Source organism: Motacilla alba, chromosome 3 (genome assembly GCF_015832195.1).
Source record: "Motacilla alba alba isolate MOTALB_02 chromosome 3, Motacilla_alba_V1.0_pri, whole genome shotgun sequence".
Lineage (NCBI taxonomy): Eukaryota > Metazoa > Chordata > Aves > Passeriformes > Motacillidae > Motacilla > Motacilla alba.
The window spans coordinates 9,319,633-9,344,543 of record NC_052018.1 but is presented as its reverse complement, the minus strand read 5'-3'; positions in this window follow the sequence as shown (position 1 = coordinate 9,344,543).

Here is a 24,911-nt window from a genome sequence, read left to right as displayed (position 1 = left end):
CTCACTATCCCTAGAAGACATTGGTTACAGCGGCATATACAGATCTCTCACTAATAAACTAAAATCCTAAATTTGATTCTCTGAGTTTTTTCACTGCATATTTTTTCCCAATAATTAGATGAGAGCATCCCCTTTTAGAAAATGTCATGTTTTAATCCCACCCAACAACTGAGTACCATGCAGCTGCTTACCCTTTCCTCACTGAAATGAGGAGAATTCAAAAAAAAGAGGTAAAACTTGTAGGTTGAAAGAAAAACCTTAGGAGTATTAATTAATAATAATACTAATGATAATAATAATAGTAATGAAAAGGGAAAAGAGAGAGGAATGAAGCCCAAGAAAGACTTCTTCGGGCAACCTGTTCCAGTGGCTCACCACCTTCACAGTAAAGAACTTTTTCCTAATATCTAATCTAAATTTGACATTGAATGCTGCAGTGCTTAAAAAAGCAGCAGGTACAAACTCTCACATCAGTCAGATACCTTTAGATTACCAATTTCACCTAATACTTATTTTTCCTTCCAGTAGTTGTGACAGAGTCTAAGTAACAGCTAGAATTTTAGCTTATCTTCCATATATATATATAACCATTTTCATAAGCACTTTCTTTTTCCAGTGTTATAATTTTTGAGACAATGTTTTTTGTAATTTTTTTTTCATTCAGGATTTTTTACTTAGTAGTTCAGGCTATGTCTTATTTATCAAGAAAGGCTTTGTAAATATTATAAGTTCAGGACTTCAAAGAGTATCAATCTATCTTGTTTTCCTGCCCCTCGCCCCACCCCGGTATACCCATAGCAGGTCGTTTTATACCTCATCTGAGTGAGCAGTTCAGAATGAAAAAATAATGTGTACTGATAACAGTTATATGCTAATTCATTAAGGTCTGACTTTACCTGTGTGCTAATTAAAGGAAAAATATTTGAAGGATAAAGTAAGGCTTGAAAGCATATCACACACGGGTTCTTCCCTAATATATTTCCCGTCTATCACACTTATTACTGCAGGGTGGGCTGACAGGTTAATTATGTACTTGCAGAAGAACTGATACAGAAGATATTATGATCTCAAAAGCAAACATTTATAATCATTTTAGCTAAACAGAAGACAGCCTCACCTTGATGAAGGTCTGCATTTAGTGAACATTTTAAGGCAGCAGTCACTGCACTCTCAAGGAAGATACCTGATAAGCTATCCATCAGTAGATACCAAGCCAGCAGTGTATAGAATGTGCTGCAAGAATGTAACTTATTCATATGGTAGTACATGGGAAAAAAGGATTGATTTTGTGGTGATGCCATAGGACTGGGATTAACAAAATTCCATTTTAATTTCCAGGTTAATTAATTTCCAGATTACTTGTGTGCAGGCATTTCACTGACATAGAGACCCACTGAGTGCAATTATATGTGATGGGTCTTACAACATGGGGAGATCATGCTGAAAGCATCTGATGTGCCTGATTATTTGATTCCTATATGCATATATGCCCTACTATCTGGAAGGTGCATTCCCAGATGTATCAGATCCTCCCAGATGGGATTGTGGGTCCAATGAGGTTACACTGTGAGAGGGATCCTCCTAAAAAGCACACATACTTCTACTGGGGTGCAGTACAAAATTTTTGGCTGTTCTGGGACAGACAAATGCATCAGCTGACTGCGGTTTTTGCAGGGCAGCTAGGACAAGGGAAGAGACGAGAATCTTGACTCCATTTTTCAGAAGGCTGATTTATTATATTATTATATATATTATATTAAAAATGTTATATTAGAGCTATACTAAAAAAATAGAGAGAAAGGATTTATCATCAGAAGGCGAGACAGGAATAGAAAAGAATGAATAACAAAGTCTTGTGACTGACCAGAACATTGATGCAGCTGCATCTTTGATTAGTTATTAAGTAGAAACACTTAACATGGACTAATCAACGAAGCACCTGTTGCATTCCACAGCAACAAATAGTTATTGTTTACATTTCTTTCCTGAGACTCCTCAGCTTCTCAGGAGAAGAAAATCCTGACAAAAGGATTTTCATAAAATATGTCTGTGACAGCTGACAGTGGTTCTGGCTGTTCACCTACATCTAGCAAATGTTTTGCCAGATCTAGAGAATGCTGTTCATGTGAATACATAGGAATTTTCTGACTCATGGAAGAGGATAGCTGGACAGAGGCAAGAAGACCTAGTCACACACTGAATAGATGAAGATGTAGCTGCAGTTATATTATAGACATCTTTATGTATTTTATTTAAAAGGAAATCCCAAAACTCCATTAAGTCCTGACATTTTGAGGTTTCTTGAGTTCTCATTTTAGGTCTTTCCCCCTCAATTCATCTTTTGTTTTTCAAATGAGCTGCATTTTTACTCATGTTTCTCCCTTAGCTGCCTGCCATAATTAACATGTGATGTCAGCCATTCTGTACTTTGTGATTGTTCATTGCTTACTACAATCAAACCCAGACAGTGATTAAAAATTATTGCCTGGATGTCCATTCACTTCTTCTTCTGCAAGGTTTATAATCCATCATGTGTTTTACCTTTCATTGTACCCCAAAACTACAAGACAAATTCTATATCAGCTGTTGGGTTTCTATCAACTTTCCATAAAGGTCCAGCAGGCTGTGCACAAGTATTAGTTCCCTCACATGGATCTGGTTTTAACACAAGAATAAAATATTCATCAACTAAATTATTCAAGGAGTAATTGTTGGTATTTGTTGAATAATGTATTCTGTTCATGGTGTCTGAATACTACAAGAATGAACTGAATAAATTATATGCCAAAGCAACAAAATCACTGCATTGCATTTGTTGAATAGCATTTTATCTAAGCTAAATGTGTTTTAATAAAAACATAGTACAAGAGAACAAAACCTTTTACCTTTTTCTACTTTCTGACAAAGAGTATGGCTTTAGGTATGTATTGTGATAGTCCTTAAACTGTACAACAGGTGTTGAGTACTGACAGCTAGAACAATAATATCTTGTGTGGTGATTTTCAGACACACAGTATTTCTTCCCTTCAGAAAACATTTATTTTATTGTTACTAGAAAGAAGCCTAGTAAGTGGGCCACAGTAATTGTGAAAGTAACTCTAGTTCTGCTTATTCAATATTAAAGTTTTTATGTTCTACACATTCATCTATTTCATTCTCCTTGCTTACTTGCTGGAATCACATTCTTCACTACATGAACAAATATTGTACTACTGAAAAAATACACATGCTTTTATTTAAGGGTAGCACTGAACAATTCCACGTGGACAGAAAAACCCAATTTTCAGCAATGAGCTGTTTCATCTATGACACCTGGGAACCAGGAAGTCTGGTCTGAATAAATAATGTAGACATACAACATGTGCATGTTGAACAGAACTAAGAGATGACAGTCCTTCAATTCGATACTGACTTGAATAATTACAAATGTGATCGCAACAGAAAAAGTCTAGCTGTTAGGTTCAAGCTGCTTCCATGCTGGGTGGAAGGGATGTTAAAAAGGAACAACTCTATTTGAAAAAAAATTTACACTGCCATTGTGTCCTGAGCTAACTGTTCACCGAGGCAACATTTTAACTTCAAATGGCTGCTGACACCTCCATTTAGGCAGAGATGGTTTTGGTAAATTCCAATATGTTAGTCGGCTCTCTCTCTTTTGGTTAAACTACAAGACAACACTGTACCAATCAAATCTAGTCAATAAAATTGCAAGATATCCACCTTTAACACTTAGCTGGAAAGCAGAAAAAGAGAGGGTGGTATGGATTCTATGGGTCCTGCATGCACAATTCACAAGTTATTGATACTTATGAAAAGAGAGTTCTAAACAATCTTTTCATAGTCACACAGTAATCCACAATACATTGACTGTTTCCTACAAGGATAATCACAGATTATCTTGAAACATGGAGTTGAAATGTGCTCAGTAGGTACATATCTGTATGGACTAATAGCACAAAAATTTGTTCCTTTTGATTATTTCTTCATTCATCAATATAGAAACACCCAATATCAGTTTGTTTCAGTGTCAATCAAAGGACCTTGAAAGCTTACTGAAGTCAGAAATCAGTAAAAGTAACCTAATTAAACGTAAATTAATCACATGCTTGCAAAGAGCATTCACTCAAGAAATGGGTTTGATTTAAGCACTCACTTAAATATTTTGCTAACTGGGTCCTAAATAAGCAACTGTCACTTTGCAGAAAATCATATTCTGATTGGTATATATAACTCCATCTACTATGGGAGAATTTATCTTCCTCGTAAATATTCTTACCAGCACTGACTCTGTGAAATGTTGGTTTCTTCAGATATCTCTTCCCTGCTCTCACAACATTGGTTGAGAACAGCTAACTAATTACAAGGAATTCAATTCCTGTTGGTGACTTCAGCCTTGATTGCTATGAGATTCAGATGCTGTCACAACCCAAGGTGAAGACTACACCTGGGGAGAGAAGCATGAAAATACTGCATGCTATAAAAAGGAGAAGAGAAATACTGACAAAAATAAGGCAGGCTTGTCTCCGAAAAGATTAGGGGTTTGAGTTTTTCATGGAGTATAGAAGATTAATTAACTCTTACTTAGCTTTGAGAGAGAAAGAGAAAAGCTGTACTTGGATTAAAGACAGCTACTTCATTGCTTCTTACAGCACAGACAAATTACTGTAAAAGAACATTAGTATCTCTATTATTTAGCACATATACATTCTTATGCTACCAGAACTTCCCCATCTTGTCATTCTTTTGAATGCAATAAATATAGCCCCTTGTAACATTCCACTAGGTTAGTGTAAAATGGTCTTCCTCACTCATGAAGACCATTTCTCTTTTCTCAGATCATGATGATGAAATTGAAGTTTTTGTTTCATCTTTTTGGCTGCTTAATAAATATAAATGTTAAAATGCTTCACTTTTAAATTTAAATTAGATTTTGATATTTTTTTTTTTTTTAGAAAAAAATCACCTGTAAAAAGGTTTCTGAGAATGTAGCAAAATTTATCCTCTAACTTGTGAAACAGCTCATTTTCAAATATGTTTGAGAGGACAGCACACTAAAGACTCTTCTGCCTTTGATTTAAATTGTTGAAATCCAACAGACTGGCTTGTATTTTGCAGTTATACATGAGTAATAAATATGTTCTCAGAAGGAGCATGTGAGTTAGTCATATTGGAAAAGAAAACATAATAAAAACTTATGACTCTGATGAGGCTGTGGTGAGTGAAAGGGAAAGCCAAAGGAGAAAGATAACAGTAAATAAAGTGAAATTATGAAAACAATATTTGGAAAAAAATAGTAATTAAGAAAGAAATTTCCTCTCAGCCATAAACTAATTGAGATAGAGATATACTTGAAAAAGGAAAGCTTATAGAGTTTATCTTCCAACCTGTCTTTTAAAATCACCATATAAAGATTTACAGATGCTCCCATAATTTGATAGCAGTCATTTAACCTTGCATTCCTTCTCTCTACTTTGCAACTGCACTTGGTTCTTTAGAAATCTGCATAATATTTACATAATGAAACTCAGACCCTAATATGCTATACAATTGTTCTGCAAACTTCCCTCGTAAGCAATTATAGACAAAGAGTGAGATGGAAAAAAAAGATAATAGAGAAGCCATTGGTTTCTGCTATGAAAAACCATCTAAATGTCCAAACCTTGGCTTTTAGCTGATGCTTTTTCTGCAAGACTTTCTAGTGGCCTAATAGAAATGTCTGTTATTTCAGTCTCTAGCTTATTAATTTTTAAAAATAAAATTGTAATTAATATTTGTGAAGATTTCATATGCCAGACCATACTAGCACAAGTACAATGCTAGTTAGCTTCTACAAAAGTATGGCAAACTGACAGAAATTGCAGGTATTCACACTGTGTCTTTGTCTGAAGTCTATGGAATCCTACAGAGAAATTCACCAGAAAATCTTATGGATCTTACATACTTTTAGGGAAGAAATTGAACTCTTTTGAACTATTTTTTTTCTCTCTGCCTCCTGTTGATCTACATTTTTTCATGGTCATTTCCTGTAACATACTGTATTAGAAAAGGACGTTTCATGTCATAAGCATAATTTGCTTCTATATTTTCTTCTTATGACCTCATGAAAACAAGGAAAATGATACTGGGATCAGTTTTTAAAAGGAATTTTATTTATGACATTTTATCGCAGACTTGGTTCCTGGTTAAAAAAAAACCAAATCCTGGTGATACAGGCTTGAAACATCTGAGCTGCTGTACAGGCAAATTATGCTCCTCTTAAGGTTAATCCCAATATAGCACGCGCTCAGTAATCTAAGAATGTTTGGCTAGTCTACATGCTGGTACAGCTTCAAGGACTGTTTGCTCATTGCCTTCAGTCTTCACCATATGACAATTTCCTTCGTACTAGTTGCTGCCCAGCAAAAACACTTTTGTAACTGTAAATATTTCTCCCCAAATACAAGAAGAATACTTCCTTGTCAGTTATGACCACATTTATTTTCTTTAAAGCATTCATATGAGAGAAATTCTGTTTGTTGGAACAGTTGTCAAATGTGAAAGTGCCATGAATATTCATACAAGCGTGTATTCACACAAACATTGATATCACATGTGTCTGCATGACCTTTAAGAAAGCTTTCTGTGGGCTAAGAACTGGAAGAGGAAAGAAGGAGTGTTTTGGCAGAGAAATAACAAGTATGTCTTTCTCCATAAAGCCTGCAGGAAAATGAGCAGCTGTTGTGGAGGAAGTAAAGGACAATATGCAAAACAACTATCAGCCTGAACATGAATGTTCACCATGTGATACTTCAAAACTGAGGATCAGCATGCTTATTTGCCTGTCTACCTGAACACAGCCAGCAAAGAGAAAGAGCACTTAAGGCACATTCCCAGTTCTCATGTCATCAAATAAAAGGGAAAAGAGGTTGTAGCTCTGCAATAGATGGCTATGATCTCCAGAAGGGATGGAAAAGAAAGAAGTGGTGGAGTAGCTCTGCATGTCAGAAAGTGCTTTGGTTGCCCAGAAGCAAATGATGGTGACAAGAGGGTTGAATGTTTTTGGGTAAGAATCAGGGGGAAGGCCAACAGGACAGATACTGGTGAGGAAGCACCTCGAGTGATGTGTCCAGTTCTGGGCTCCTCATTTCAAGACTATTGAACTGCTGGAGCAAGTCCAGAGAACAAATCTGGTCTAAAAAACAAATTCTCTGAGGGGCAGCTGAGGGACCTGAGGTTGTTTAGCCTGGAGAACAGAAGGCTGCATATTACTCTCTGCAACTACATGAAAAGAGGCTGTAGTGAGGAGGAAGTTGTTTATTTCTTCAAACTAACAAGCAATAAGACAATAGGTCTCAAGTGGCATCAGGGTAACTCTAGATAACATATTAGGAAAAAAATTACTCATTAAAAGGCTTGTCAAGCATTGTAACAGGCTGCCCAAGAAGTGGTTGAGTCACCATCCCAGTAGATATTTAAAAGATGTGTAGATGTCCATGGTTTAGTGTGGACTTGGCAATTCCGTGACTGGTCTGCAAAGTACAGGTAAAGAGGTAAAAATCAGTCCCAACTGTATTATTTGATGACTGCAGTGGATGACTGTAAAAATGCCCACGAATTTCCTGGTAATGTTACTTTATTTTCTCAAGTAAGAGCCTTCAGTGAAGGAAAATGTTCATTTATAACATTTATTCATACAGCTGCATATATTTACATACATTCAATCACTATAAAATACAGTGTTGAAAGACAACTGGAAGAAAAAAAGAATTGAGTGCACTCTAATGCAATTATTTCAAGTAAATGTATGAAGAAATATATGAAATTTAAAAACTTCTGATTCCTTTTTCATTCATTCAGGGATGGAATCAGACATTTTGATAATGCTCTTGCACATATCATTAAAAGGTAAGATTAAAAAAAATAAATGGGAAAACAGAGAATAGGAAAAAAGAGGAAGAGGAAAGCAAAAAGAAAGGAAACAGGAAAGGGAAAATGAAAAGGAAAAAGGGAAAAATTTACAGTGCTTTATTTTTTCATACTCCTGCTTATCATCTAGTTATAATCTCAATCTCTCCTGTGCTCCTTGGACAACTACGTCTCACAAAAAAAGCTAAGATCTCTGCTGAATTATAAAAATTATATCACAGAACTGGCAGAATAAAATGAGCTCTGGCTTGAATTTCCAGTAAATTTTCCCTAAATGTCACGTGTAAGGTAACAGTTTCAACTGTTTTTTTTCAACTGTTCAACAGTTTCAACGCATGGACTCTTTAGGTACCTAAACAAAGCTTTAATTTTCAGTGTGGTATAAACACAGCAGAGGCTGCAATCTTTGTTTCAGAAATGAATCATAGCAACAGTAAGTGCATCCTGAAAGCTGTGGAAAAAATGGCCATTAATTGGTCCGTAATAAGGCCCAGACATTAAAATCCTGAATTGCCTTCAGAAGGGTGAAAGCGTAGAAAACCTTTAATTTATTGTTCTTAATTACTTTAAAAATTCATTCCCATTTCTGGTTGTTAAGCATTAAGGTCACATCATTTCTAAAAATCCTGGAGTAGTTAATCAATCACACAAACCAAATGTTGACTGTTTGCCTCAAACAGCTCTTGCAAAATCCTTATTCGACAGGTTCATTTGACATTTGTTTGCAACAAACATGTAAATGAAGACTACCACCTATATGGACAATTGCTTTAAAGGAAAAAGATAACACTGAGGGGGATGAATGATTTGTAGGCTATTTTTTCTGTCATAGAGAACAAAGTAATATCTACATATTGTCAGTCATGTTGATTGAGGGTTAATTTGCCTGCAATTCTTCAACAGATGACAGGAAACATGAAAGACATGTAGGTAAAACCTCAGCATATCATATGCATTAGACTCCATTATATATGCATGTGAACACAACTCACCTCTGACCTCAAAGGGATGTGGGAGGCAAAGCATCTTTCATTTGCAGTATATCATATCTCCAAGCTGTGTGGTGCAGGGGAGATGCTGGAGGGAAGGGATGCCATACACAGGGACCTGGAAAGACTTGATGGGTGGGACAGTGCAAACCTCACAAAATTCAAAAAGACAAAGTGTATGGCTGATGCACATGTACAGGCTGGGTGGAAAATGGATGGAGAGCAGCCCTTGAGGAGGAGGACTTGTGAATGCTGGTTGACAAGCTCAGCATGACCTGACAATGTGTGCCTGAAGCCCTGAAAGCCAACTGTGTCCCAGGCTGCATCAAAAGCAGTGGGGCTGGAAGTAGGTGAGTTTTATGATACCTTTCAAACCAAGTCATTCTATGATTCCGTTAATCTGTGAGCTGTGTGCTTTAGCACTGAAATCACAAGGGTTCAACACCAGGTGCAGCATTTACCAAGTTTCTGGCTATCACATGGACGTGGCCTTGGGGATCTGGGTGCACCAGCAGCTCTGTGATCTCTTCCCCTGCTCCTGGGGTTTGGCTGCTGGCATTCAGGGCAGGTTCTGACATGGTGGAGCTGTGTAACCTTTCACAAACACACAGTTTATGTTCCTAATCTGAATCATTCTCAGAAAGACTCTCTCACTCTCCAGGTATACAGGGAGCAATTAGGACACAGATAATCTGCTGTGCTGTAACAATTTCTTAAAACAAGGGGCATGAAATTATAAGTCAGAGAATTGCTCCTCAGAAATGTTTCCACTTTAACACACAGGAAGCTTATTGACAGTAACTTTATAAAGCAGCTTCTTTATTTTTAAAAACTGTAGGGGAAAAAAAAGGAGAGATGCCCAAAAAGTCCTAGTGATTCTCTTAATAAACCTTGGAGGATATATTAGCATTTTTGGCATATAGGAAGGAAACACTGTGTTCAGAAATAAAATCAGAAATTTTGTTTTTTGAAGGATGAATATCATTATTCATCCAATATTACTCCATAGTTTAATTTGTTTGGGTTTTAAGATCAAATGCAAATTATTATGTCTTCTGAATACCAAATCAAAGTTTTTCATTCATCTACCAAAACTTTAATGAATTTACAAAAGACATAAGATAAAGTATATAAATTTTCCTTTATCAAAGCTTTTATGTGGTTGTCAACTACTTATTCTTAGTAGAAAACATATGTAGGGATTTAATTTCCATTTGATGATTATTTCAGTATTTAGGTCTTTCATTGAAATGTGTATTATTTGTCTATCGTCTGGCCTGAAAACAATGCTGAACACCTGACTCCAATGAACAGATTCATACTTACTAGCAAAGTTTTTCCCTGATTTAGTGTAAGAAGAAATGCTTCCAGTCATGTTTCCTCTGCCACATAGACCATTGTAGGTTTTAAACTCTACCTGCTGTGAAAACTGGTTATGCTACATTTCCTATAAATTCCATCCATCCAAACATCAGTGACTATAAACATACCATATTAATAAGCATAAAAGAAGATGGATGATAGGTCATGAATAAATAACATTGCAGAGAAAAAAATGTTCTTTTGCAACCAGTGAATAAAAAATATCTCTTAGCAGTATGAATAGAAGAGTGTCACAGGCTAAAATGAAATAAAAAAGAAATCACATTTAATAATTAGCATTTGCTTAAAATTAATCCTTAACACCACATAGTATAAAAGGCATTGTGGACATACATTCACTTCTAGGCTCGGTGTAAACCTGGCATTTCAGATGTCAGTACATTGAAAACACTAGAAATTCTGGTTAAGTTCAAAGCAAATACTGAATATGTAATTGTAAAAGTTTTGTAAAGTTTCCTCATTCCTGTGATAATTGAATCTGCTGCAATAGACTATGGGAGGTATAAAAAAACCCCAAAATTATTGCTAATTGCTAAAAATTACAGTTTGAAATAAATATAAGATTTTTTCAATGCAACAGGGGTTATGTACATGGGAATCCTTCTGACTGCCACCTAAAATTCCATGGAACTTGAAGGAACTCCTTGGAGATTTTCTTTGTCTCATAGCTCAGAGAAATCCTACACAGCCATGAAGCAATAGATAAGAACTCCTTGCAAATGAAAGTAGGGCCTTCAGCATGTTTTGACAATATTTATATTGCTCCAGAATTTAATGAAATATTCAGATTGTCAAGAAAACAGTGAAAACAGAAAAAAAAAAGTAGAAAGGGATGTTAATCCTAATGTACTTAGTGAATAAGAATTATTGCTTGGATTCCTCATGGAATCTAAATAGCTAACTATTATAGTGTGTGAAAAAAAGTCATAAGACTTATGTCTTTGGAATTAGATTCTGTTTTAACTCTATGTATATATGAATTTATTCAATAACCACATTTTAAAATAATTAGTATATAAAATGTGAGATATAAAAGGAAAAGCTATTCTGAAGGTCTAACATGGACTTCCTATACTTCCAGAAAAACTCAGAATTCAGAGAAGGAGATTTCTGCTTGAATGCTAGAAATAGATCTCAGTTAAGTGTCTGTATTGATACTTAACTTTTAATGGAGAACTGACATAGAGACAGTTCCAAATGTATTACTGAGCTAAAACAAATGCAGGAGATGCATGCAGAATTCTTCACATAGTGGAATGAGACACACAATGAGATGAGACCAGTTTTTCTGCAAATGCTGATGTCAATTATGATTACCAATGCATGTCAACAGGGAAGACGTGAAACTGCAAGAAGTGAAATCTTGACACAGATTTTGTAGTACTCGGTCGTTGTGCTTGAAATTATTCCTGAATAGAAAATTATGGGTAAGCTATTATAGAACTTAGGTTGTGTACATGGACATGTCAGGAGTAAATTGACTCCAATTTTGACTAACAGAAAGCTAATGGGATAGCAATTTCTGTGAGCCATATGGGCACATGAATATTTTCTAATTTTGTTCTATGAATATTATCTGTTCATTTGTATGGGCACATTGTGTTATAATTATTAGTGCTGCTTCTGGATGAAATAAACAAAATATGATTATTGGAAGGTTAAAGGAGAAAAAAGACAATGGCACCCACTCTGCAATGTAAATTATTCCAATGAATCAGAAAGGACTGTGATACACACATTTTTTAAAATTCATTATCTGTGAAACATTGCAAATTGGGACTCAGGTGTTTTGATGTGAATTCAGGTGGAAGATTTTTAAGAAGAAGTTAAAACTAGATTCCATTTCAGGAAAACATATCTGCGCATTTGATATAGGCAGTTTAACAAAGAAAACCCCATTTTTGTGCACTTTTCTGCACGCCTCACAGCTAACTTAGAACCTGTTTGCCATAGACCCGTATGATTTCATCTTTTCCCCGTGAAATGGACCATCATGAACTATAATGGTTGATGAGCAACAACACTGAAAAAATGTTCTGCTATGAAAACTAAAAAGCCATCAGATGCAATATTAAAGATATCAGCTATATGGGGGAAAAATTCTGGGAAAGGCAGTCACTAAGTGTCTAAGGTACTGCACAGGGTGACATAAACCAACATGAGTCCAAGCATCATGTAAAAAAACAGGAAAGCAAATGGACAAATACAAAAACATTTATGCACTTGCTTAAATCTCACTGGCTTCAGTAGTAAATTGTTAAAACCTTCTTAAGAGATGATATTACTAATATATTTAAAGTTTAGGTCATACTTATCGGCTTTGCAGATTCCACAGAAGCCTTGGGAAGTCCTCCAAGCCAAGATGTTTGTCCTATTCAAAACAGTGCTCTTCAGACTCCCAGTTAAAGACAATCAAGGTCTCATATGGGTAAGCTGAGATAATGCATTAGGATTGAATTTGTAATAACACCCCCATCTTCAATAAAATTTCAAAATATATTTAAAAATTTAAGTGCATTTAAACTTCATTTTAAAAGAAGTTTTGAAGAGTAACAAAAGTTACATGGAAAAAAAAATACACCCTCTACTTAGCAACCTCTTGTATGCCTAAATAATTTAAACTACTTACAAATGAGAATGTCTTCTGTGTATACTTCAATTACTGCTTTTAGTATATTTTCTCTCTTTTTTTGTGTAGCATGCAGCATGTACTTAATATGTCTCCAGTGCCTATTATCACTGTTCTTGTATAATAAACTTCTTATCTGTGAGAATATGACCTTGACACTGCGAAAAAAATCTTTTAAAGAATAGCTCAATTAAAATCTAATACCTCTGTTTAGGATTTGATTTCATTACTATTCATAAGACCATGCAACACTATTTGAGTCATGAGTTCTCATGCAACTCGAATACTCGTTTCAAAAGAGTCATTACAAAAATAATTTTTATTCTTCTCTCTGCCCTATTGATTTTCAGTCACCATGGAGTTTTCTTTGTTGACTTTGCAAAGGTCTCTGTTGAAAGTTCATGCTATTGTTGTGGTAATAATTGTTGATCAGGGTCCATTTGGAGCAGGTAAATTTAAATGCAAGATAGTTAGAGGTAGGTAGTAGTAAAGATGCATGCAAATCACAGAATCACAGAATGACTTGGGTGGGAAGGGACTGTAAACACTATTTAGTTCCAGCCACTCTGCCATGGGACACCTTTGAGCATCCTTCCACTATCCCTGGATGCGCAAAGCCCCATCCAACAAGGCCTTGAACATCTCAGGGATCCACAGGCATCCACAGATTTTTTGCGCAACTTGTTCTAGTGTCTCACCACCCTGACAATGAATTTTTTTTCATTTCTCATGTAAATATCTCCTCTTCTAGACTAAAGCCATTCCCCATGTCCTATTACTATCTGCTCATGTAAAAAGTCACTCTCCCTCTTTTGCTTAAGCACCCTATAGGTAGTGAGGTAGGTCCCAGTGAGGTGTCCCTGGAGACTTCTTTCCCCAAGGTAGCAGTAAATGGGCTGGAAATGTTCTGTAAACTACACAAATGTCACTCAGGGGTGTGAAGTTGCACTCCAAAGATGAACTTTGGATGTGTCACTTAACCTGAATGTTTGTTTACCCATCTCTAACTGGGGACAATAATTCTCTAGCTGTAGGGAATTACGGTTCTCAATCAATTAATTTTGCAAACTGTTGTAAGAGGGATAGACAAACAGCCTCACACACATGAAGTGGAAAATAGCATTTAAGTGAGCCTCAAGCTTGTCTTCAGCATTATTGGATTTGAACTGGCGATGACATTTGTACTTGTGAAACAATCTCTTTCTTGGATATAAATTTCTCTTTTCTTAGTCAGTGACTATATTTCCTCTCTTCTCCCTTTCTTATTTTAAATTGGTAAGTTTTTAAAAAATCAAGAATATCAGTCAGCAAAACAAGGTCAAAGGCTAGAATTTACTAGAAGTGTCAATCTTTAACAAAAAAAGGGGGAATAAAATCATCTGAAAATTTCAGGCCATCATCAGCAAGCAAAAGAGAGAGGGAATATGCACAGATTTAGATAAATATCAACATCACAAAAGTTATTTTACATTAATTGAGCATCTATTCCAAATGTAAAAAAGTAAATTAACACCACAAAAGTCCTACAAATCAGAAGGTGATTCAGATAAAATAAGGACAAAATGCAAGCTGTCAAAAATCAAGCTTAGTCCACCCTTAGGTCAGAAAGTGAACACAACTAACAAAGATTTTTGAAATATGCAGACAACAAAGAAGAAATGTTAAAAATTATATATGATCTAAACCTTAAACAAATACCTTGTTTTTTACTTAAAAGGAAGATGTGAAACAAAGGAAGATAAGCAGAGGTTGCACAATTGAGAAAAATATGTAAAAAGAAAATTATAATCTGAATTACTATACCCAAGATAAATCTCATGCTTGAATCGTAAAATAAACACCATTGCAGAATGATGAAATAAGTGGTATACTGGATAAATTGTAAAATTTGTACCAATATTCCTTATGCTGAGTATATAAACACTTGATTTGAGAACTACATATATGATAAATATTTACAAAGGGCAGTAATTCAGGTTGGGAGTAAGGTGCTGACCTTTGTCACTTGGAAAACTAGCAAGTTTTGTGGGAAAAAATAATTAGAAAAAATGAGATATGTAAAAAGGGGAAAAATTTAATGCAGAGGGACTGACAGTCTGACATGACAACTTTTGCTTGTGAAAAATAATTGGTTTTCTAGACAAAGAAATTTAAAAATGTCCCTGATCTTTTTGGCAAAGCATCGGAAATTGATGCTGTATAATACACTGCTTGTTAAACTGGGTTAGAGTGGTAGAAATTGAATGGTGGAACAGAAACAGATTAAAGGGAAAATTCAGAAATAAAAGAGGTGATTTTTTTGTTTTCCTCAAATAAGTTTTGATATTAAATTTAGCTGTTATCTGCTTTAATGACGTTGCCATAAAAATGTGCAGTTTAACTGAGCCTATGGTATTATTACAGGTAGCGCAAAACATGAGCAGAAACAACACTGCATGCAGAGATCCAAAAGACTGAAATAAGGTCTGTGCTATGACAATTAATAATATAAAAATTATGAGAAATTTAGTTGCTACTAACAAGAATTAGTATCATGAACATTTGTTGGGTGAAGACAGTGCTTTTAGTTGACAGCTTGTTTGCATAATCAGTCTGAAAACTTATATTGTATCAGTCAAAGGATATTTAGTATGATAGGCAAGTGCTCAAGCAGAGCACAGCCAAGGTTTTTTCTTTGCCTGATTGTGTATGAATCATTATCAAGAAATAAGAGCTCAGTGAAAGAAATGTGAAGAAGAGTTTGAGGAATGATCAGAGCAGAAAAAGTAAAACTGAGGAGAATGGCTTGTTTAGCTAATCAGACACCAAGGGCCCTAAGATTTTTGAGGGTGAAGATGAGAGATGCTTGACAGCGACCCAAGCAGCCCAGACTCATCCTTTATTGTTTTGCACTGTCCATATGTAATTGGGGTCTGTATAGCTCTTTCTGACATGACAGAAACCAGTTTTTAACTCTGAATTCAGCTTTGGATTGGTTGAGTCACTTTCTTCTTACTAGTGAGAAGTTCCAGAAAAGTCAGAAAAAGTCTAGTAATCAGGCTGCCCAGCAGAACTCAGAATTAACAGGATGATAGCACAGTTTGGACATCTTTTTGTAATTTTATTCTTCATGGCATGAAAAAAATTGTCTATTCACCACATTATTTAGGAACTTGTGTATCTGATGATCTCTGTCATACTTTTAAGTTGCATAGGACATGATGAATAAAGTTGCCTAAATTCAACATTTACATAAATTGTAACATTGTTATTATTAAATACAAAATTAACATGAACCACTAAATGTCTGCAAATTTTTTTCTAAATTTGAAGGGCTGTAGCACTGAAATATTCCTTCTAGATGATCCTTAGAGCTTAGCTAGAATTATTGTTGCCATGATTTTCATCTGATTGATAGTTTGACACTACCCATTTCTGACATTTCACTGTGTTATTTCATTTTGGGTTCAGTGGCACTTGCACAAAGTGAAGAGTTTAAAATTATTTCTGATGTCTCAGCAAAAAGAAGGGTCAATAAGCTGCTGGGAAGGAAATGTACAAGTCAAATGTGCTGCAATATACATTGAAATCATCTGGAAATGAATGGAAAGAATACACTAACATACACTTTTAGCTGATGACAACAGTTTCAGTAGTGGAAAAAATACCCTAATTTTTTGAAGTAAACAGCTGAAAAGTTTCTGCCTAAAGAGCATTCAATGCAGCTTGTCTGGAAAAAAAAAAAAAAAAAGTCTGTCCTAAGCAATCAGCTTTTATGCCTCTACAGAAAATAAAAGTCCTTTTCCAACAATAACTAAGTAGTATTACTGCATTAAGTGAGGGTGCAACGCTGGACTACTTGCTTAATTATTTTAGACAGGTCAGTGATTGGAGTTTCTTTTTAGAATTATGGACAGACCTGACAAACTACAGCTTAAAATCTATCCACTGACTTAGTGAGAAGGTTATTACAACCTGGAAGAATCTTGCTCCTTAAGAATAATAGTGCTGCCAGTTTAGATGAGATAAGAGAGGAAATAAAAAAAAAAAAAGACTGTGAGCAAGCAGGAATTTTACAAAAGAGTTCTGTGTTTTCTGGATGTCCTCTCCTAGTAACTATGAAATTCCATAGAACAATGATTCTTAACATGTGCATAATAACACTTGCGGCTTTAATAATGATATTTTTGCCTTACTAGAGACATTATACTATATCATATTTATGGATTTTGACTTCATATTCATATTCTTCATTAATTTTTACACAGTCTTGGGTTAGTTAATCTAAATGTCTATTTACATATTACAGAACTACCATAATTTTATTTCTCTCAAATCACAGAGGATTTTTTCCAATATGATGGGAGATTGCTTGAAATGAAAATGCTGGTAGTATAAAAGGCACCTGTAGAATAGTTTTAAATAAAATTTAGAATGTTTTAAATCCTCCAAATTTAGTGCTGTATATCATTAAAAGATAGAGCTGATGTGTCTGTTTCTTATAAAAATATTAAGCAGGATGAACTCCCCTTTTTTTAATTCAAATTTTATATTTGGATGCATTTTTGTTTTGTTTCTTCAAACGATGATGAGGGAAAAAATATCTGTCTACTTGCAAAATCCTCAAAGCATTTTCCCATTCATCCTTTTTTGTAAAGCTGACATCTTAAAAATCATCACAGAGTTTGTGTGTATGTAAGTGTCTGCCTGTCTGTCTCTCCAATTCCTTTATGAAGTTTAATCCTGTTGATTGAGCTCTACAGGGAAAGTAAACATTTCAGACCTATGAAGTTCCTCCAAATTTAATTTAATATAGCAGCTAGGTAGAGCAGAGAAATCTATCACATACTGCCACTCAGAAAAACACTTCAGGATGCTGTTATTCCTTCTCAGACAGTAGGCAATGGTGAAAAATCTTCATTCAAAGCCTTCATCTTCATTCAAATCTTCATTCAAATCTTCATTCTTAAACATAAAAATTGATAATATATGATATGCAAAATAGTAGTAATTTTTCCTTAATTTTCACATTCCTGTTTTTACAAGTTTCCTTTGCTGTATTTCGTTATTTCAGTGTAACCTAATAAAGGGGAAATCCCAACATCTGTGCCAACATTTCTGCTTTATATTTTTTACTGAAGAATTCAGGTAGAAGTCAATCTGTGTTTCAAGATGTTAAGCAAGGCAAATGCTTTCAAGTTCCTCACTTTTTGCTATGCAAGTCTCCTATTTCTATCATTCAATGCCATCAGCAGGCTATATTAAGGGGACTGGTTATGTCAGGCTGAAGCCAGTCTGCAAAGATTAATCCACACCATGTCGATCAGTGCTGAGGCTAGAAAGCAGTTTGCCAACAGTTTGCCTCAACAAAGCCGAGGCAGTTAGTTTTATTTTGGTTTACTAAAAAAAACCCTATAAAGTAGACAAAGAACTTTCTTTTTTTTTTTTAAGAAACGGAGAAAACCAGCTGTGAACAATTTCAGAACAAGATATCTTTCTGAACACAGTGTGTGAAAGTTTGTTATTTTAAAAAATAAATAAATAAAGAAAAGGATAGAAGGAACTGTAATTCTATCAATAGCACAGAAATGCACAAAATTAAACACTTACCTCTATATACCAGACGTCATGTGTAAATGGAACCAGAATCTACCTGGGGCTGATGGTACAGTCATCATTAGTATGAAAATAGGAGTCACTGTAACAGAGCAGATGTTTAAACCTGGTTTGGTGCTGCCAAAAGTCACCATGTGACAGCAGCCCCCTGCCCAAACCATGCTGAACGTCCTCCCTCCACTGCAGCTCCAGGGAAAAGGTACCCCCAGTGAGGAACCGTCAGGGGTGGGGGGCAGGGACCCCTGAGTGGGTGTCTGGTCTCACAGGGGATCTCCCTGCATGGGCATTGGGGTTTGCATGGAGCAGCACTGGCACACACCCAGCTGGAGCACCCCCATCTCCCATGAGAGGGGGATGCCAGTAGTGATTGCAATCCCCCAGAGAGAGGGATGGTGGGCACAGCATGGCCCATGAGGTGTCTGGGTGAGTGAACTGTCTGCATAACTGCGTAAATAAATTCATGGCTGTGTGATTATGCACTTCTGAATTGGTTATAAAAGGATGTTTAAAGATAGTCTCAGTATATTAACATTTTGTAGGTGTGCAGTATACCCTAACCAGGACCATGGTTTATGTGTTGATTTGCTGGTATTGATCCTGAATGTATAGTTCACTGATTGCCAGTAAATTACATGCCATTAGTAATTCAATTAACTGCTTCGATCCTGATCTGATTTAGACAATATGAATTTCTCCCTACGACACAGGGAAGCTAGACTTGATTAGTTTAGCTTGGTGTGCAAAAAATGTATATAAATGATCCTGACTGAAATACACATTCATTCTACTTTTTATTTGAATGGAAATGTACATTGCCAGAGTCATAATTTCTTCCTAATTATATCATTACTTTGCTATGCAATATAAATAAAACAATCCTTGAAGCCAGAAACATTTTTTTAAATATAATTAATTGACCTAGTACCTAAGGTTGGATCAAGCAATTATTTTATTGACTATAAATCCAATATGTGCTGTAATGACCCTTAGCTATTCATGGTTAAGATCTCATAATCTTACAGTCTAATGAAGAATCAATGCCATTGCTTTTAAAATCTATTTCCTTCTTTTCAGAGAGGACAAACAGTGAATGAATTTTTAGGACCTGCACTTTCCACTTAAAGTTTGGAAAAAAAGAAAAGCATTTATAAGTGTTCAGTAACTCTTTTCAGCTCTACAGAAAAGACCTGCATAAGTTTTAATGCAATATTTGTATCAGCAAGCCTAACACACACATTCATTTAACTGCATAATTTTATGCAACCCCCTTCTATAAGCCCAGCAGAGAGACAGATGTATCCAGAAGACTTGGAATACTCCCTTTAAAGAGTTGTATGACCTGGACACTGAGTCCTGAGAGAGCTGGTAAAGTCTGTGAAGCCACCCTCATAGCTGTCTGTAAAAGTATCCAAAATTTTGGAACCCAGCAGCAAACTTTGAGGAACACTTCTTGTTACTGAGTCAGTGGGCAATCTTGGACTGGGCAGGGTAAAATACACAATTTCTTCTGTTAAATGGAATGGAGGAAAAGAAGTAGCAGAAAATTTAACATGTCTGTGTTATCAGTGAAAACAAGCAAAGTGATGGTATGAGATACAGGAAGTGGAATGATAGGAGACATATGGAAAAGATGTTGACATACTCAGAGGACTCAATCCTTGGAGCTGGAGAACATCTCCATTTTGGTTTTATCCCTGACAGGTCCTTTCTTCATTTGTAGATCAGCTGCTGAGAAAATTTGTATTTTTGAAAGGGTTTTGAGTTTCAGGAATATACATTTTCCTTCTCTGAAAAGTAGCACTGCCCCCAGGAGTTGGGTCAGAGACGAAGGTGGGAATGCTTATCTCCACTTTTGCAAAGATTTGTTTACCTTCCAAATTGTCAGAAAACACCACCTGCTTTTTTACCTCTAGTTCTCCTGCATGTAGATAAGAAACTGTATTATAATTGGTAGAGTACGTAGAGCTTCTGATGCTGGGACATAATGACATAGAAACTTAAATTTGGCATTAAGGGATCTACTCAGGGAGAAATCAAAAAGCTGGTATGAGCTGCAGTTCAACTGGAAAATGCCTTAAGCCAGGTTCAGAACCAGTGGTTCTTGGGAAAATGGTGCATTTAACAACATCTGGTAGGATAACAAATTAATAAGTGCTGTGGATGGAGTAATGCTCTTCTATTGTAAATGCAGGCAACCCCTCGTCAAAGGGAGGAATGAGGAGTACTCCATCTTATCTGAAGGCTAATTTATTACTTTATTATATTGTATTATATTAAAGAATTCTATACTATAATATACTAAAGAATACAAAAAGTTTACTTGAATGCTAAAAAGATAATAATGAAAACTCATGACTCTTTCCAGAGTCTGGACACAGCTTGGCCCTAATTGGCCAATGAGTCAAAACAACTCACACCGGAGTCCAATCAAGCAATCACCTTTGGGTAAACAATCTCAAAACACAGGAGAGCAAATGAGATAAGAATTGTTTTTCTTTCCTCTGAGACCTCTCACTGCCTTTCAGCTTCCCAGGAGAAAAATCCTGGGTGAAGGAATCAAGTTCAGAGAATGTGAATGCCACACTCTTCATATTTTATTGATATAAACCAGCAATTTTAAAGTTTCATAGTAAATGCAACAGTGGTTTGGCATAATTCAATGACAAGGTACACATGATTATTTTGTAATTAGAAAATAGAGTCAGACAAAATTGTCAGGGAAACACTTCTACCGAGTCATAAGGACCAGAAAGAACCCCTTTGTGTTCCAGACTCCTTGAAAAGGGAGCTTAGGTCCATCTGGATCCATGGTACATGCTGTAAAATTTCAGGATTCCTGAGAGACATTGCCGCACTCCAGGTGCGCAGCACACCTCAATTTTTCCCTTCTCCCTGGCCCTAACTCTTCCATAAACTCAGTTATGTGGGATTGATGTCTTCTCTGCAGGAAGATTAGGATGTGCATATGTCTGAATTATGAACCCCTGAAGACTGGCTACTCATGTTGAGTTCAACTAGCAGCAAGCTTGGGGGTGAAATGAAGTTGTTATTGATACTGATCATTTTTTCATCACAGAGAAACCTATTGATTTCCAGACAATTTCATGTTCAAAAAGCTGTACAAGCTGGGATCTATTTATTACAGGTGCACTCTGGAATACTTATAAGTTGAAAACATTGCACCTAAAGCTCTGTCTGAAGGACATTGAGAGCCTACAAATTGTAGTGCATCTCCTGCATAGGAACATTTCTTCACCTACATATTTTGTCACCATTGCCATTGAGAAGATATGGGACTGAAGCTTCTAGAAACAATTGATGGATTTAGTCATAACCATAATAATAATGTGATATTAAAGTGATTACAGACTCTCTTATTTACAGTGACTGAAGTTCATCCCCCAGCCTTGTCAAAAGTCCCTTCCTTCCCTGTGAAATAATTTTACCCCTGAACCTCAAATACATCTGGTACATGTCAGGTACAAAGCAGAACCAACATGTGGACTCAGTGGGACTCACTGAGTTACTGGGAGTGCATGTGGAAGGTAAATACTGAAAAATAGCTGTAGAAAAATAGTTGCATCTGAGCCTGAGTCTATTGGCTCACCCACAACAGTGTTAAGAAAGGGGCCACATCAGTGAGAGCTCCCAGTAGCTTCTCACTTTCTCTACCAGAGGGTGGCTATTTCAGATTGCTTAGGAATACTGAGTTGAGAATATTATTTATTGTGAAAAACTAGTATGACTGAAATATCATGTCTTTTCCTGAAAGCCTAGAAAAGTCCCAGTGGAAAGTGTCAGAAATGGCCAATATCAATAATTCTTCAAGCAATATTCAACAAGCCTTCAAGAAATATCTTTAAACAAAAACAAACAAACAAACAAAAATTTATAAATTTTTCAGCTCCTTCTATCCACAAACAACCCTAAATTCCAGAATGGAAAAATTTGAGTAGTGAGATACCAATATACAGAACAATAATTCTTCTTTTAGTATAATTATTGCTGTTCAAGAAATAAAATTTCAAATCCTTTAACATATTTTTAATGAACAATTTCTGTCTCATTCTTGCAATTAAATGCTCAATTTTTTTAGTGTGCTAAAATATATATGAGATACTTCAATTCCTTGCTTATGTTCAATATATATCAGTTTTATTATGCATACCTATACTAGCCATGGTGGTATATTTTACTTTATTTGTAGGTATTTTCTTCTTTACACCTCATTTTGGTGTGGTTTTTTTTTGTTGTTTTTTTTTTTTCTCTTTTAATTCCCCCAGAATAATAGGAAGAAAGAAGTTGTACACAGTGATTACTCTGTGAAGGAATCAGAATAGGATGTGAGCTGATCCCAGTACATGTCATTAGAGAGTAATGAATCTTATCAATTTCTTTACTTTATGTTTCAGGCTGAATTCAAGAAGCCTGAGTGCCTGTTTCAACCAGTATGTTTGGAACATAAACCAGAATTGCTCTTTACCTCTGAAGCATGAGTTAAGAGGAGAAAAAAACTCCATATATCTTTTGTAATATTGCGAGACATTTGATGATTGCATCCAGATGTTGTGTCACAGATACCTCTACATGAAACCCTCTGGCACGACGTGACACGGCAGTGCAGTCTGTCTGGTCTAGAGGATGAAGAAAACAAACTGGATTTACCTATAAATGGGAAAAGTTGAATCTCGAGAAACAAGTTATGTATAACCATTACAAGTATAAAAATCATTATAAGATTTCCTTGTATAAGTAATATAAAAACCATAAATAAGACATTAAGTCTGTTACTACTCTGACACATAATGGAAAACTCTACCCATACAGCAAATCCGATATGTCTTCACAGATGGATAGGATAACGTATGCACAATAGAGTTTGCAGTCTGTGGATTCAGTAATTTTCTTAATTAACTCTTCTGACAGAGTACTCTTGCATTTAGGCAGCTTAGAGAAGCATGTGTGCAGACAAGCCAGAAGTTGATTTTTCTGGTCATGAAGTACTCATGAACAGGAGCCATGTGGAGTTACTTCTGTTGGAAACCTAGTTTGTAGCCCTAGGCACAAGATAATTCTTTCTCTCACTATTTGAAAGGGGAAAAAATAAATTTAATCTGTTCAGAATGCCTGAAAGAGTAGGATGTGTTAATATTAACAAGATTCTTCTATTTTGCAGTGGAAATGAAGCTAGGCACCATTGATAACCACTTTGTAGAAATCACTGAGGCACTCTAAACTGGGAGGTAGTTTTAAGGCTTTTCTATTAAGGAAATAATGCTGCAAGTAATTGCTTTAATTTTGAATCAAGAAACAAGCTTCTGACTGTTACATGTGTGAAAGGAAATGAAGCTGCTGCTTTATTCTAAGAATTAAGAAAAGCATTAAAAGAAAGAGCTTATGCTTTTTAAATGAATTCAGGAAACAACAACTTTTGAAAAAATTGAAGGTCTGCTAAATTGGACATAGTATTTGTCTTTAAATTGGATGTAGTATTTCTTTTCCCCCATCTCCTATTTTGCTAGTGAAGGCAGGTAAATGGATATGATACTTTACATAAGCCAGCAATTTCAGACTTCAAAGTGTAAAGTTGGAGATGTAAATCTGAATTTAAGCACCTGAACAGAATCTTCAGATACTCAAAGGTTAGAACCCTTGAAAAAAGAAGTCTGCTCCTATTAGGTAACTCAAAGCAGATTTAGAAACTTATATTTAACAAAGAAAAATGTAGCAAATGTTCTACCAAGGGCAACAGGAAAACAAGAATCCTCTGTAAGTGCAATATGTTACCAGGGAAGAAGGAGATCAAGCAAAGAGTTGATCTGGTGCTTACCAAGGAGAGATAGCTATTGACAGGTGATACAAAGAAGAGTCAAAGCATTTACTGCATTTTCTGCTTCAGCCTTCACTGACAATAACAGTGTTCATCAGGCAGCTTGTTACGTCATCATGAACAACGAAGGGTAAAATCTCGGGCCAGAAGAGCAGTGACATGAGCCAATTATAGAGCAGGTAGATAAGTTTGAACTGTCTGAGCTTGATGAAAATCACTTTATGATACTGACTCAAACAGTCTCAGGGTCAGCAACTTTGTGAACTCATAAGGACTAGTGTGGCTTTAGAAGCCTGGAAAAAGAAAATGTATTGTCTATTTTTAATGGGTGTAAGGAGCAACCTAGCAGCTGACCTTCAGTTCCTGTGAAAATACTGGAATAAATAATTGAACTACATGTATACAGCTTGTACATGTTTATAAGGAGATGAAGAACAGCTGAGAACAAATCATGTCATAGTTTTTTATCTTCCTTCTGTGAGAAGTTAAGTGCTATCCTGAAAAAAGAAGAGAAAAGGAACAGAGATCATTTGGCTAAACTTCAGCAGGTATCTCTTAAACAAGCTAAAGAAATATGGCA